Source organism: Pleurodeles waltl, chromosome 3_1 (genome assembly GCF_031143425.1).
Source record: "Pleurodeles waltl isolate 20211129_DDA chromosome 3_1, aPleWal1.hap1.20221129, whole genome shotgun sequence".
Classification (NCBI taxonomy): domain Eukaryota; kingdom Metazoa; phylum Chordata; class Amphibia; order Caudata; family Salamandridae; genus Pleurodeles; species Pleurodeles waltl.
Genome location: NC_090440.1, coordinates 1856683863 through 1856700439, shown reverse-complemented (window position 1 = coordinate 1856700439; position 16577 = coordinate 1856683863).

Below are 16577 nucleotides of genomic sequence, written 5' to 3'. Positions count from 1 at the left end.
CCACCACATTTCCATTTTTATAATAAAAAAAAAAATGCTTTTTAGCCCTAACCCCTTTTGTTTTTTAAAACTTTTTTTTTGGGACCCATCTGAAGCCGAGTGCCAAGATGGCTGACAACACCTCAACAGCTTCTGTCGTTGAAGTGTTATCAACTGATCCGATCTCAGCACAAGGTCATTAGGAGTCGTCAATCCTTCACCGCCCTAGATATATACATTTGTTTTCCCCTTAACTCCTCAAAAACTGCTGAACAAAATTAGACCAAAACAAAAAAACACTCTTTCTGGACCAGGACCTACCTTCCTGTCAAATTTGGTGTTATTCCCTCCAGTAGTTTTTGTGCTATCGCTATCCAAAATCCCTATGGAAAATTGAATTGGGAAAATGTGTTTTGGGACTCCCCTTTATCCTTGGCTCCCCCTGATCACCCAAAACTTTCCAGGCAGCAGTAGACGGGAGTGGCAATTTTTTTGGGAAAGTTTTGTCAAGCGGCACCAAAGATATAGGCAAGAATTCTTTTTTTGAATAATGTGCGTTTTATATAGAACCTTAGAAACTAGGTCCTAACTATTACTACGCAGTATATGTATATGGAAATCAAGATAGGAATCAAGACTTGTGTAGTCAAAACGTGTTAGTGTGGAGTTGTGGCATGCAGAATAAAGGAATTGGCTTAATTTGGTGGGGCGAGTCTTTTTGAAAATGTATGTAAACAGAGCTTGGTCATGTTCTAAAGCCAGATTTTTAATGGCATCTGGCACCCACATCACATGAAACACCAAAGCGCTTTGAAATCAAGTTCTAATCATGGTGTATAATAAATGAGTCCTTTATTAATTTCCTAATTTATGTGTTTGCCCATTAGTCATTACAAGGCATTCTGGGTATTGCAGTCTACGCGAGCCTTGCTTCTTTATGGTAAAGTTCAGAGAAAAATACAGAAATCATCTTCATTCCTCACAGCATGTGATTATCCGGATTGATGTGGCCTCTTGACTGGTGGCCATGATCAGTTAAAAGTGGGCCGGAAGGTCGGTTTTTTGATAATTGATAAATGGTGTCATCCACTGTCATGCAAAGGAGCGTAATAATTTAAACATCCCGAAATGGAAGTAAGCTTCAAAATGGGATACTGGATGATTAAGACACATGTCAGGAAATGGCATTTTAATGTCAAACATGAGGTTAAATATATAATTTGGACACATGTTGTACCTAAATTAAATGCTACCTGTGGGCTGCCTGTGGGCCAGCAGCACTTACTATGCCATCCATTTAAGTGTCTCCTTAAAACGTTTCGGGCCATGTTCCAGGCCTTCCACTGAAGTCTGAATGCAGTTTTAAACTGCCATATTGAATTGGCATTAAAACCCCCTTGACAAGCTTTAAAGTTCCCTTTTATTACATATGCCACCTCAAACGTAAGTCCTATGTAGCCCATAGGGCAGATAGCTGTGTAATTAATAGGCTGGGCATGTACTTATAAGTTTTACATGTCCTGGTTGTGAAAAATGGCTAATTACATTTTTCACTACTGTGACGCCTGCCCATCCCATGGAATAACATTGAGGATTCCTTATTACATTTTTTTTGATAACCAAGTTTTATTGAATTGTGTGCATAACAACACAAAAAGGGCACAATTCATTAACACGATGATACATTCATTTACAGACTCTCGGGTGAGCGACATCACCCAGCATGCAGGTCCGTTTACATATTCAGGGGTGAGCGGTGTCCATCCAGACATCCCAAATCTTATGATATTTGCCCTCACATCCCCTTGCCTGGTAGACAGAGCTTTCCATTTGAGCACACCAATCCATCCCCCTTCTCCATTGTTGTAGCGAGGGGGGATTTGCAGACGCCCAACATCCAGCAATGTCCCTTTTGGAAATAAGCAGAGCCATGCCCACTAGTGTGCGAGTCCCCTGGGTACTCCCCATCACCCCCAGTAGTGCTACCTTGGGGGAGGTTCAGTAAAGTGGACAGCTCACCTAGGACACCTGTCCAATACCGTTGGATCTTGGGGCATGACCAAACCATATGGAAAAAGTCTTCCGGTGAATGAAAGCATCTACAACACCGGAAGTCTGGTTTGAGTCCAGCACGGAACAGTCGGGCTGGCGTCAGATGAGCACAATGCAAAAAATACATCTGGACCATTCGTAGCCTCACAGATATTGCAAGAGTGCGTGGCACCATCAATGCATCTCGCCAATCCTCCAACTCCAGGGGGCCGATCCAGGCCTCCCAGTGGGCTCGCAAGGACAGAAGGGGCGGAGAGACGTTCCGCACCAGGGATCTGTGACACCCCCCCCCACCCAGAGCCCTCATCTTTGTCTTTGCCTCTATATAACTGAAGTCAGGGATCTGGGTGCCATTTCTAATGTGTCTGATTCAGGGTATATGTCTCCTGGAGCCACCAGAAGGATATCATGTGTGCACCTTCCCAGACATCTTCTACTACCATGAGGCCTATATCGTCCCACCGCCTGAATCCCTTGAGAGTAGCAACCTCATGCATCCACGCTCTCCACCAGAGCTGGGTGTGCCGGGTAACCCGACCCAACCACCCCGTCAGCTTTTGGGCCGTGTGCCATCCATATAGAACATGGCTGGTGGCTTCAGGCGTATCCCTGGGGTTAGAAGAGCCAAACAGCAGATCCATGAGTCAAGGGAATCCCATCGTTGACAGCTCCAATCGATAGGCTGGGTCATCCCACTCCCGGTGAGCCATTCATTAATAGTGAGCACCTGTAATGCCAGGTAGTAAAGGTATAAATTCGACATAGTAAGACCGCCGTCAAACATGCCACGCTGACATGAGTCCCAGGAGAGGCGGCGCTGGCTCCCCCCCCAACACAAAGGAATGGGCCTATGCATCCATCTCCCAAAACCAGTGCCGGGGGATTCTGGAGGACATATAGAAAACGGGGTAGGATCAGCATTTTCTACAGTGCTATGCGTCCCATAACGTTAAGCAGCAGATTCTGCCATCGTCTCAGAACCGCTTTCATTGTTCACGAGAGCGGGTTGAGATTAAAGGCCCAGGTCATGTCGGGATCAAGTGCGATGTTTTTTCAAAGTCAATTAGGAGGAGGGCCAGTGGGGCGTGAAGTGCATGTCTATGTGCTAGGGCCACATGGAGCCTCCGTAACCAGTGCCTAGTACTACGGGTGGAATAAAGCCACACTGATCAGAGTGGATCAAGTGCTGTAGCACCGTCCGCAGGCGACCGGCCAATATATTGGCGTAAATTTTTACCTCAGTGTTGATTAAGGATATCGGGCGATAGTCCACGCAGTGCCTGGAGGGCGGCCTAGATTTAGGCAACACAACAATTGTGGCCCGGTCCAGTTTGGCAGGGAAGGCGTCCCCCTCCTAGAGTACTATTCTGCTGGATAGCCATCTGGGCCCGGGGTCTCTCTCATTCAGTAGCAGCATCTGTTGTTCGACTAGAGGTCTAGGTGCTGCCTTGTATAGTTCAGCATAATAGTGGGCGAAGGTCTCAGCTATGTCTTGAGCAATCGTGTGTATCTGCCTGGACTCATCCATTATCTCGGGGATCACTTGCCCCTTCAGGGGGCAGGTGGCCAACCAGTATAGGACCTACTGTTTTTGTACCCCCAACCGTAGACTCTGGCCTGTGTTGCCCGCCAGATCTGTTTTGCCTCCTCCAGGGAGTGGGCTCTAATTTCTTGTCTCACCAGCTCCAGGGCCTGCCTGTGTCCCTCCCCCCTGGGGTCCAGTGCCTCGCGTTCCAGGAGGAGTGCCCGGGCTTTGAGGGATGTGATATGGGCTTGTGTCTCTTTCTCCCTTCTTCGTCTGAGACTTTTCACAAAACCGTGGACTGTGGCCTTTCCCCCCTGCCCAGAGAGTAATAAGGGATTGGACTGAGCCAGTATTTTCACTAGTAGAGTTTAATCTCTTTATGGCGGTCCACAGAGTAGGTCTCGTCTTGGAGGAACCAAGCAATGAGACGCCACACAGGCCTCCGGTGTTGCTCCGGGTGGCCAATAACCATCCAGATCAGCGAGTGATCGGAGAGGCCCTGAGAATGTATCTGGATCTGAGTGACTAGAGTGAGGTCAGTGGGCGGTGTAAGGCTCATGTCTATATGGGCCTGGGTTGGGTGCCACACTTACCAGGCATCTGTAAGTCCTGTATTAGTCATCCATTGGGTCAGAGCTCGCGAGCGTCTATGGGGGTCATTGGGGGTCTATAATGTCCATATTCTGGTCCAGGACCAAATTCATGTCACCGCCCATGGCCGTGATTCCCATAGGCATTTGGGGGAGGAGGGCAGTGATGGCATCAAAGAACCCCTCAAGCCCAGCAGGTGGGGCATATATGCTAAGTAGGTTTATGTTACATTCATCCAACCTTCCCGTCAGGACCACGTATCTCCCCTGTGGGTCCAGGGTGGGAAGCCCAGTCAAAGTAATACTGGGTCAAGAACGGGCATGTGGACCCCAGTAAGTATGTCTCCTGTAGAAGTAGGAGAGAAGGTCAGAGGCGCTGTGCATAGCTCAGCACTGACGTCCGTTTAACTTTATCAAGGAGACCATTAACGTTCCAGGAGACGATCGTCGTGTGTGTCATGTGATGTTTTGAAACAGGGCATCCGCCAGTATCTCCTGGACAACTACATGGTCAAAACCTGGAGCCGGGCACGGCGAGACGGGCAGTGGGCCCTGCACTCGCCCGGTGTCTGTATGTTCTGTGTGCGTCCCTTCATATGCAGCCTCCAAGTGCTGAGAACTAGAAACAAACAACAACACAATAATACCCTTGTGCAGTGATAGGTACCTCCCAACTCCCCTCTCCCTATACTTCCCCTCCCCAACTGAAGAACCATCTGTCGCCCCAGAAAACCCCACAAAGTCAACAGAAAGATAGGGTAACCCCTATAGTGGTGTGGAGTGGTGAACCCCTCCAATGCTTCGGATTTTAGCCATGTCCAGCCGATCGTCACCCCAGGGGCCTCAAATGAGCGGGTGTGACTCAGTCTTTCCTCCTCCTCCGGAGCGGGGAGCACCAGCGGGATCGAGTCTCAGGAGTTCTCTCTCATCCAAGGTGGTGACGGGGGCGGACCCACGAGGCCCTCCGAGACCTACGCCTCCGGTGACGGGAACCAGTCCGAGGGCACCCGAGCAGGCGGGACCCCCAGAGACCCCCCCAGGCACCGCGTCCAGCGATCCCTAAGGATGAGAAGGGGGCCCCCCGGTGCCTCTCCGAAGCGGTGGCTCATCCCTCGCCCATTCCCAGGCCGCATCCGGTGTGTCGAGGAAGTGTGCTCTGCCGGCATGTAGGACTTTGAGGCGGGCTGGGAAGAGGAGCATGTACTTTAGGGTGAGCGTTTGCAGTTTCTTTTTTACTTGTTCATAGGAGTGCCACTTCACCTGGAGCTCTCGAGAGTAGTCCGGGAAGATCAGGATCTTCGACTTCTGGTAGCAAATGTCCTGTTGAGCACGGGCCTCCCTGATCCCTAAAGTTAAGGATTTGGGCGATCATTGCCCTGGGTGCAGCCCCAGGAGGGGGCTTTGCAGAAAGAGCTCTATGGGCATGCTCAACGGCAAACCAGGCACACAACTTGTCCGAAGGCATCCATGACTTAATCCATTTCTCTATGAGCTCCATGGGGTTGGAACTTTCAACGGCCTCCTGGAACCCCTCAAATTGTAGGTTATTACGTCGCAAGCGGTTTTCTGCGTCTTCCACTCGCTGTTGGAGCTCATGTGTACGGGTGAGGAGGCAAGAAATCTTTGTTTTGAGCTCACAAATCTCATCCTCCACTGTTGACCCACGGGTTTCAGCCTCAGTGAGTTGCGCCAAGGCGTTCTGAAGATCTCCGACCTCTCCAATTTTATTTTCTACCCCCACCTGGGAGGACTGTATGGCACGCAGGATCTTGTCGGTGTCCCCTTCCATCTGCTCAGCCAGGGCGGGAGGTCCCACACCCCTGCCCTCGCTCGCCCCGGCCAGAGTGGTGAACTTGTCAATGCTAGGTTGGGAGGAGGAGGGTTTGGCCTGCCAGTCTACACCCATAGCTCCACCGGTCAGTTTCACAGGTGTATTGATGTGCACAGAACACCGCGGGAGCCCCTGGGCCCGTCCGGTCCGGCCCAACAAAAATCCAGCCACAAAGGCCCAGTGACCAATCGGCAAACAGGGCCTGCAATCTAGCCCCACTGCATTTCCAGGTCAAGGAGCCAGCCTGGCCAGCTTGGCCAGACCGCCCCCCCCCTTCAGCATGGGCCCTCCTCCGCAGGCCCGAATGTGGCCTCAGAGGTCGCGCATCTGAAGAGACTGTCTCTAGGCCCCAGTGGGTGATGATCCTCTTGGTTCAGGGCGCCTCCAGGAGGCAACAGGCACGGGGGTTCCACAGAGTCCCTCTCGCAGCCAGACAGCCCCGGGGTCCCCAGCGCTGAATGCGCTTTCGGCACAGACCAATCACCAGCCGCCGCCCTTCCAGTGCCTAGGGCGGCCACCGACAGTAACCTCCAGAGGTGTCGCCACCCCAGCTGCCGATCTGTGGCCGGTTGGCATCCAACCAGGCAGCCGCGGCCGACCGTGCCAGTGCCGGTCCACTCCTCCATCGCGGCACCCTGTGCAGGCCGTGACCCGGGTGGCATCTGCCACAGTGGGCACCCGCCTCTTGGGCACCGGCGTCCCCATTCCATGGGTACAGGCTGCCCAGGCTCGCCAAGGTCCCAGGGGACAGCCGAATCCGGCATGCGACCCAGCCCCAGGCCACACAGCACCGCAGCCCCAGCTTCAGAGGCGATCCCGCCGCCTCGCTGATCGCACCGGCCACCCTTCTCCTGGGTGCCCCTTTCCAGCTGTCCGGGGCAGTCTCAGCAAGGTGGGGGGTAGTTCCAAACTTTCGGTGCAGTGTCCCCGTACTCAGCAAGCAGCCAGCCGATACGCTGGGCTCAGCGGGTGCCCGCCATTTTGGGTGCCCACCCAACAGGATCTTTGAGGTCCGGAGCTCCGGGTCGCCGGCGGTCCGAAGGCCCCATTTTAATCCTCGGATTCTCCCAAACCCATCCAGGCTCCAGGGGCTCAGGGAGACGACCTCGGCATGGCGTGGATGGTGGTGGATGACGGAGGGGTCCAGAGGACTCTCAAGGTGCTGCTGCCATCTTGATGCCCCTCCTTATTACATTTAATAAGCTGTAGCCCAGCCTGCCAGTTCTGGCAGGACTATTCCTATTGGAGCAGGATCAAGGGTGGTCTGCATATGACTGGGTCCAAACTGAGGTGGCATGGTGTGCAAAATAATGATGGACTGTGATGCAGCCCAAGTCATTTTCAGTGGCTAGATTAATTGAACATTCCATAGATCACTTTTGTCTATACTATAGTAAATTCCCTTCCATGGTAACTACAGCTGTCAGGAACCTAGGGTTCTATTTTGACACTGATCGATCTGTGACTGGTCAAGTCAATTGGATATCTGCCACCTGTTTTTCATTATTGAAAATGCTACAGAAGATACTAACACTGCTTCTTGAATCACCCTTAACAATGATTGCTTCTATCCTGAGACGGGTTGATCATGGGAACTCCCTATTTTTGGTTTCCCCTGACTTCATAATCAAACAATTACATCATATTTAGACTGTGACTCCATGGCTGGCTCTCTACTTTCCTCGATCCTTCTCAACCACTTTTGCTGCAAACAAACTGCATTGGCTTCCTCTGTAGAAAAGGATCCTCTTTAAATCCCTATGCATTGTGCATAGAACAATCCAGTGTGTTGGCCTGGTGAATTTACATAATATGTCTGCACTTACCACCGTGCTCAGCGTTTACACACCTCAGAAGCAAATTTCTTTCTATAGCCTAGATTAGGAGGCAGAGCATTCACTCTACGTGCTTCTTGCTTGTGGAATAGCTTCTCTCTCTCTCTCTCTCTCTCTCTATCTATCTCTCTCTCTCCCAGTCTATGCTTGGTCTAAGACCTGAGCTAATTCAGAAAGTTGCTTAACATTTGACTGCATACTATTTTATTTATTTTTTCTAAGGAACGAACGTTACATAGTGCCAGGGCACATCTTTAGGTAATCACTGCACTCTTCAATTTTCTAAATCTAATAATATATAAGATGTGCAGTATTGTAATCCTTATTAGGATCTCTTATGAGGGATTTTGTATTAACTTGACAACTGTTAACATGTATAACGTTCTTATGGCACAACTGGTGATTGCCTTGTAGAAAATCTTATAACCAACACATGTCATCTGAGGGGGCATGTGACAAGCCAATGCTAAATGTTAAATGCCAGTTTGTTTATGATTAAAAGTTGCGATAACAGGAATGTGCCCAATGTATTTACTGTAAAAAGCAGTCAATAGGCATTGCAAGGTGGATTGTTAAACTTATTACGCTATGTAAAGCCTAAATTGTTTTGTTTGCCCAGAATCACACATTACCACAGTAGGCAACGTTTTTACTGTTGTTTACCCCAACTGACAAACTGAGGGAATAGAAAAGTGTCTCTGACAATTTTGGTTAGGCCATTTTTGAAGATATAATATTTTGAACTGTCAAATCTAATTTTATAAACATTTGTATTTTTATGACTCTCTGTCTGATGACTACCTTGTGGGAAAGCTAAGTACAGTAGTGTAGGAGGCTGGCCTGGCTTATAGTGGGTACCTGATGGTACTTAAACCTTGTGCCAGGCCAAGTTATCCCTTATAAGTAGTTTAGTAGTGTTCTAGCAGCTTAGGCTGATAGAGGTAGCTATAGCAGAGCAGCTTAGGCTGAACTAGGAGACATGCAAAGCTCCTACTATACCACTTATATCATATAGCACTATGTCATAAGAAACACAATACTCAGAGTTACTAAAAATAAAGGTACTTTATTTTAGTGACAATATGCCAAAAGTATCTCAGAGGATAAACTCCCTAAGGAGTTAAGTAATATACACACAAACCAAAATCAGGTATGTAAAACACTTAGGGCCAGATGTAGGAAAAAAACAAATTGCGACTTGCAATTTGCGAGCCCGTGCGACTCGCAAATTGCAATTTGGTATGCAGAAAGGTGTCTCAGACACCTTCTGCAACTCGCAATGGGGTCGCAAAGACCCACCTCATTAATATTAATGAGGTGGGTCGCATTTTGCGACCCCATTGCGAGTATGGGCACTCACAGGGATGGTGGCCTGCTGGAGTCAGCAGACCACCATGTCCGTGACTGCTTTTTAATAAAGCAGTTTTTTTTTTTTCTATCTGCAGCCCGTTTTCCTTAAAGGAAAACGAGCTGCACTTAGAAAAAAAAACGAAACCTTTTGTTTCGGTATTTTTCAGAGCAGGCAGGGGTCCATAGGACCACTACCTGCTCTGAAAAATTATTTTTGTTTCCATTCACAAAGGGGAAGGGGTCCCATGGGGACCCCTTCCCGTTTGCGACTGGGTTACCATCCACTTCAAGTGGATGGTAACTGCGATTTCATTTGCAACCGCTTTCGCGGTCGCAAATGAAATTGAATAGCATTGTGAGTCGCAAATAGGAAGGGAACACCCCTTCCTATTTGCGAGTCGGAAATGCATTTTGTGAGTTGGATCCGACTCGCAAAATGCATTTCTGCATAGCAAAGAGGCTTTTGTGCCTCGCAAATGGCGTTTTTTGCTGTTTGCGAGGCGCAAACACTTTGCTACATCTGTCCCTTAGAAAAGTAGTGCAAATATGGTAGAACACAATAGAATGCAACAGGAGACAATAGGCCTAGGGGCAACACAAACCATATACTCCAAAAGTGGAATGCGAACCACGAATGGACCCCAGGCCTAGTGTAGTGTGTAGAGGGTCGCTGTAAGAAAACACTAAGGGTGTCCAAGATACCCCAGCCCAAGACCCTGAAAAGTAGGAGTAAAGTTACCCTACTACCCCAGAAAGACAGTAACGTCGAGATAGGGGATTCTGCAAAGACAACAACTGACTGCAAAGCACTGAAGATTAATTCTTGGACCTGAGGACATGCAAAGGAAGGGGACCAAGTCCAAGAATCACCCAAGTGTCCGGAGAGGGGCAGGAGCCCACTAAACCCCGGATGAAGGTGCAAAAGGGCTGCCTCTGGGTGGAAGAAGCCAAAGATTCTGCAACAACGGAAGGTGCCAGGAACTTCTCCTTTAGTCAGAAGATGTCCCACAGCGTGCTGGAGGATGTAGAGTTTTTTCCATGCAGAAAGACCCCAGACAAGCCTTGCAAGCTGCAAGAGTCGCAGTTGAAGATAATGGGTGCTGCCAGGGCCCATGAAGGACCAGGAGGTCGCCCCTTGGAGGAGGAGACAGAGGGGGCACTCAGCAAACACAGGGAGCCCATGCAGAAGCAGGCAGCACCCACAGAAGCACTTGAACAGGCATTCAAGAAATCTGAGCATGGCAGTCATGTCAACACAACAAAAGAGGGTCCCGAGAAGTTGGTGGTCAACTCAGCAAGTTGAGCAATGCAGGACAGAGTACTGGGGACCTGGACTGTGCTGTGCACGAAGGAATCCTTGCAACAGTGCACGGAAGCCCTAGCAGCTGCAGATCACGCAGTCCACAGGATTACTGTCTGGCGTGGGGAGGCAAGGACTTGCCTCCACCAAATTTGGACAGACAGACCACTGGACTGTCGGGGTCACTTGGATCCAGCTCCTCTGTTCCAGGCACTACGCTCGTCAAGATGACAGGGGACCGGTGATGCAGAAGTTTGGTGCCTGCGTTAGCAGGGGGAAGATTCTGTTGACCCACAGGAGATTTCTTCTTGGCTTCCAGTGCAGGGTGAAGGCTGACAGCCCTCAGAGCATGCACCACCAGGAAACAGTCAAGAAAGCCGGCAGGATTAGGTGCTACAATGTTGCTGCTAGTCATCTTGCTACTTTGTTGCGGTTTTGCAGGCGTGCTGGAGCAGTCAGCGGTCGATCCTTGGCAGAAGTCGAAGAGAGAAGTGCAGAGGAACTCTTGTGAGCTCTTGCATTTGTTATCTGAAGATAAAGCCACAGGAGAGACCTTAAATAGCCTTCAGAGGACGATTGGCTACCTAACCAGGTAAAGAGCCTATCGGGAGGGGTCTGTGACGTCACCTGCTGGCACTGGCCACTCAGAGGTCTCCATTGTGCCCTCACACCTCTGCATTCAAGATGGCAGAGGTCTGGGACACACTGGAGGAGCTCTGAGCACCACCCTTGGGGGGGGGTGATGGACCGGGGAGTGGTCACTCCCCTCTCCTTTGTCCAGTTTCGCACCAGAGTAGGGGCTGGGGGATCCCTGAACTGGTGTAGACTGGCTTATGCAAGGGGGGCACCATCTGTGCCCTTCAAAGCATTTCCAGAGGCTGGGGGAGGCTCCTCCTCCCCAGCCCTTAACACCTATTTCCAAAGGGAGAGGGTGTAACACCCTCTCTCAGAGGAAATCCTTTGTTCTGCCTTCCTGGGACTGGGCTGCCCAGACCCCAGGAGGGCAGAAACAGGTCTGAGGGTTGGCAGCAGCGGTAGCTGCAGAGAAAACCCCAGAGAGCTAGTTTGGCAGTACCCGGGGTCCATGCTGGAGCCCCGGGGATGCATGGTATTGGCACCCCAATACCATATTTGGCTTGGGGGGGACAATTCAATGATCTTAGGTATGTTACATGGCCATGTTCAGAGTTACCATTGTGAAGCTACATAGAGGTATTTACCTATATGTAGTTCAAGCGTGTAATGGTTTCCCCGCACTCACAAAGTCTGGGGAAATTGCCCTGAACAATGTGGGTGCACCTTGGCTAGTGCCAGGGTGCCCTCACACTTAGTAACTTTGCACCTAACCTTCACTAAGTGAGGGTTAGACATATAGGTGACTTATAAGTTACTGAAGTGCAGTGTAAAATGGCTGTGAAATAATGTGGACGTTATTTCACTCAGGCTGCAGTTGCAGTCCTGTATAAGAATTGTCTGAGCTCCCTATGGGTGGCAAAAGAAATGCTGCAGCCCATAGGGATCTCCTGGAACCCCAATACCCTGGGTACCTGGGTACCACATACTAGGAAATTATAAGGGTGTTCCAGTGTGACAATCTGAATTAGTGAAAGTGGTCACTAGCCTGCAGTGACAATGTTAAAAGCAGAGAGAGCATAAACACTGAGGTTCTGGTTAGCAGAGCCTCAGTGATACAGTTAGGCACCACACAGGGAACACATATAGGCCACAAACTATGAACACTAGGGTACTGGCTAGCAGGATCCCAGTGACACAGGCAAAAACAAACTGACACACAAGTAAAAATGGGGGTAGCATGCCAGGCAAGATGGTACTTTCCTACAAGTAGGCCTGAATTTTGATGGTGACAAGTCAACAAAAACAGTTATAGGCTTGATTGGCGCACTGGGAAAGTTTATGCCTGATTTCATAAACCTGGTCTATTTATTATAAAAGAAGTTATGACAAAGGCAGTAGGCCTGGTTTCTATACTGAGGAAAGCCTTTGTTGAAGCCAAAACATCTCTAAAAGTGGATTGCAACCACACTATGTTACATGCTATGGACAGGTAATTTAGTACATGTAATCTTACAGACTGCCATTGTACGTGTTTTACTGGGAAAGTTATGTCACATGCCTTGTATGTGATGTGTTTTATAATGAAAATTTATGACAAAGCAAATAGGCCTGAGTAGTACATTGTATACACCATGTGCTAAAGGCAGCAAGTGTTTAAGTATTGATTGCTATTATAGTCTGCTAAAGACTGTAGACAGGCATTTTGTTACATGGAATGTCACAGCTTATCGTAGTAGGCAGGGTTATTGATGTTAGTTAATGTGTCTTGTGAGCATGTATATGAGAATGTATGATGGAACCTTTTTGGCTCTGTGGAATAATGATATAAGTTTTAGAGCATGGTGAAGTGAATGCAGGTTTAAAATGTTGAGTTAGCGGTTACACACTGAAACATAAAGATGTGTAATACATAGCTCTGTGGGTACCCAGGCTGGAGAGGATGCTACAACTGGCCACGACATTGGAGATAAGTAACCTGATGATCAACAGTGCTTTCCTAGACAGGTTGCTGTTGTCCAAGCAAAATGGTTGTGCGTGTCATGTGTGCTCTTGTCGAACTGCTGAATCAACAGTTGGCGTATGTGGAGTCAAAATGCTACTCCCACTGGTGCAAAGCATTTGAAGATTTACAAAAGCTTTACTGAATAGTCTACATGACATTGGTCAAGAAATTATGAACAAGACCATGCAGAAAAGTACTGTGCCACTATGTAATGTAGAGTTACACAGTATAGAGAGTTCTACTGCTGAAGACCGATATAACCATGTTTTGAATGAGCAGCAATTCATAACAGCAGACTACACAATAATGCTATGATTAGATGCGGTGCGAGGCAGATATCAACCAGGAAAGACTGGTAACACACTCGCTCAGGTGCATGAAAGAGTCATCAGTTTACTAGAGCTGAATAAAGAGAATCATACTGCTACCAGCGGTTACTCCAGTAGAAGCGCTTGGGGTTATGCTTACTGAGCCATCCATACCTGCAGCTAAGAGAGGCCCAGCAGAAAGCCGTTCTGCCAATGGAGACCTTAAAAGGTGACCTTGAGACCAGCACATTGCAGAGCCAGGGTAGGGGTATGAATGGAACACATTCTGATTTCTGGCAGAGGAAGTTGAAGAGGGCTCCAGCCACATAGTCAGTCAACCCTGTGAACAATTACAATGCTGCTGCCATCCTGAAACCACCACCACCCTTCGATACTGCCAAAAATCAGAATATTGATAATAGAGGGACTGTTTGGAGTGAGACATCTGATGATTTCATTGATGGGCTGGAAGAAACAGATAATAAAAACACTATCAAATACCTCAAGAATCCAGATGTTGATTTTGTAAAAAAAAAAAGTAATAAAGAAAATCCTGCAAACTTATTGTTAGGTAACGTCAACTTAAAGAAGCCTTAAACCTCAAGTTCAATTCAGTGCCAAATGTAGATTACACATTTTCAGTCAAGAGTGACAAAGAATTAGGAAAACCATAGATTAATTTGTTGGGAGGCTAGATACTCTCACAAAACACTGCAAATTCAATTACTTTATTGACAAATAAGTAATACATCTCAGAGTTATTGACAGATGCTTGTCAGATTCATTCAGGCCATGGAAAAAGAAGTTGTGTTTTAGATGTGGATTGTCATTTCCACATAAACGTAAATGTCCCACCATCAGACAGGTATGCAAAGTCTGTGGTCAAGAGAACCATTTTGTGACAGTTTGCAAGGCAAAAGAAAAAGTAGGTGCATCAAGGCAGAAGACAAAATGGCTGTCCAAATGTTCCAGAAGCAAATGTTCGACGTGGGCCCACAAGACCGAGGCACAAAATTAGTTGAGACAAATTGACACACAGCAAAGTCGATCGTCATCTAAATCATTGTTGAAAAGTGAAGAAACAAATTCTGCAATGTTAATGTTTATCTCAGAAAAATGTTCACACATTGCACTGGCGCCATGTGAAGAGAAATGCTAGTCAAAGAAAAGTCGACATGAGAAAGCACCCAAGTCATTCAAATATTGTCCAAAGATTGCACTGAAATTAAATGGTTGTGCAACACCATTTATAATTGCCAGTGGTGTGTTGACTCCATCAAAAGCAAAAGTGTACAGAAGGGAAGCATCAACACCTTAGAAAAGTTAATGTTCATTTGTAGCAACTATGAAACACTAGAAGACAAAAGTGCAAGCGCCCATTCATGCACTTCAAAACATAGCACCAAGTGCCTACAATATGAATGCTCATCATGAAATAGTCAGTCAGTTACCTTCATTATTTCATGGGGTAAGAAAACTTAGACAATAAAAGTACAGTTTCATATTAATGATCCTGTTGTTAAAAAAAAAAGAAGAATTGCATTTGATTTACAAGACGCTGTTGAAAAGGAACTTGAGTCATTTCCTAAACATGATATCATTGAGTGTTCTACTGATCAAATGCCATGGATTACTCCAATAGTGGTAGTACCCAAAAAGGACAATGAAGGAACTGTACTCATCTACATTGATATGATTCAAGTAAACAAAGCAATTGAAAGAGAACTACATCCAGGTCCCTACATTGCTGACACGATAACACAATGGAACAGTGCAAAAGTCTTCTCTCGCCTTGATTTAAATAAAGGATATCAGCAGTTGGAACTCAAGGAGAACTGCAGGTACATCAAAACCTTTTCTACACATATTGGTCTTTTTCGAAACCAAAGGCTGAGGGCCTGATTTATTGCTCGGCAGATGGGTTACTTAAGTCACAATAGTGAAGGATATCTCATCATATGAAACCTAAATCCCATAGGATAGAAGAACGAGTTACTTACCTTCGGTAATGACTTTTCTGGTGGATACATTAGCTACCTGTGGATTCCTCACCTAATGAATACTCCCATGGCGCCAGCATTCGACGGAAATCTTCTTCCTAGCTTCTGCACGTCGACGAGGACGTCACATTAGCCCACGCGACGCCGTCTGACGTCATACAGGCAATAAGAGGTCCTCGCCAACGTGCCGACGTCAGTACCAACATTTTTTCCGTGCATGAGAACAATAACCCAATGCAATGAAAGAGCAAGGCAACATCCCATAACATTGTAAATCACACAACATTGCAATAAAATGGCTATAGATTTAATATAACTCCCTTTTTTTTTTTTTTTAACAAACAAATATATACTAATTATGTATATACTCAAATATATATATATATATATATATATATATATATATATATATATATATATACAAATATCCATATATACAAAATCTATTGCAGTCTTGAAGACCAATAGGAGCGCACTCAAGGATTACTTGGTAAGACCAAAAAGGCAACGGGGAGGCGGGTGCTACCGTGAGGAATCCACAGGTAGCTATTGTATCCACCAGAAAAGTCGTTACCGAAGGTAAGTAACTCGTTCTTCTGATGGATACAACTACCTGTGGATTCCTCACCTAATGAATAGAGTCCCAAAGCAGTACCACGCCCGGTGGTGGGTGCCTAAATGGTAAAACCAAGAAATCCTGCACTGACCGTGCAAAATGGCCGTCCCTTCTGACCTCAGAGTCCAAACAGTAATGCTTCGCAAAAGTGTGAAGGGACGACCAAGTTGCGGCCTTGCAGATGTCGACCACAGGAACACCTCTGGCCAAGGCCGAAGTGGCCGACTTAGCTCTGGTAGAATGAGCTCTAATGCCATCAGGAGGATCCGTCTTTGCTAAAGAGTAACCAATTTTAATGCAAAGAACAACCCACCTGGAGAGTGTTCTCTTGTGGACTGCCTTTCCTCTCCTCTTGCCCACGTATCCGATGAACAGCTGATCCTCCAGCCTGAAGTCCTTCGTTCTATCAATGTAGAAGCTTAACGCCCTCTTTGGGTCCAAGCGATGTAGTCTCTCTTCCTCCTTTGAAGGATGAGGCGGAGGATAGAACGTGGACAAAGTTATTGTCTGGGCCAAATGGAAGGGTGAAACAACCTTCGGGAGGAAAGCAGCCTTGGTCCTCAACACCACCTTATCCCCATAAAAGTTTATATAAGGGGATTTCACTGATAAG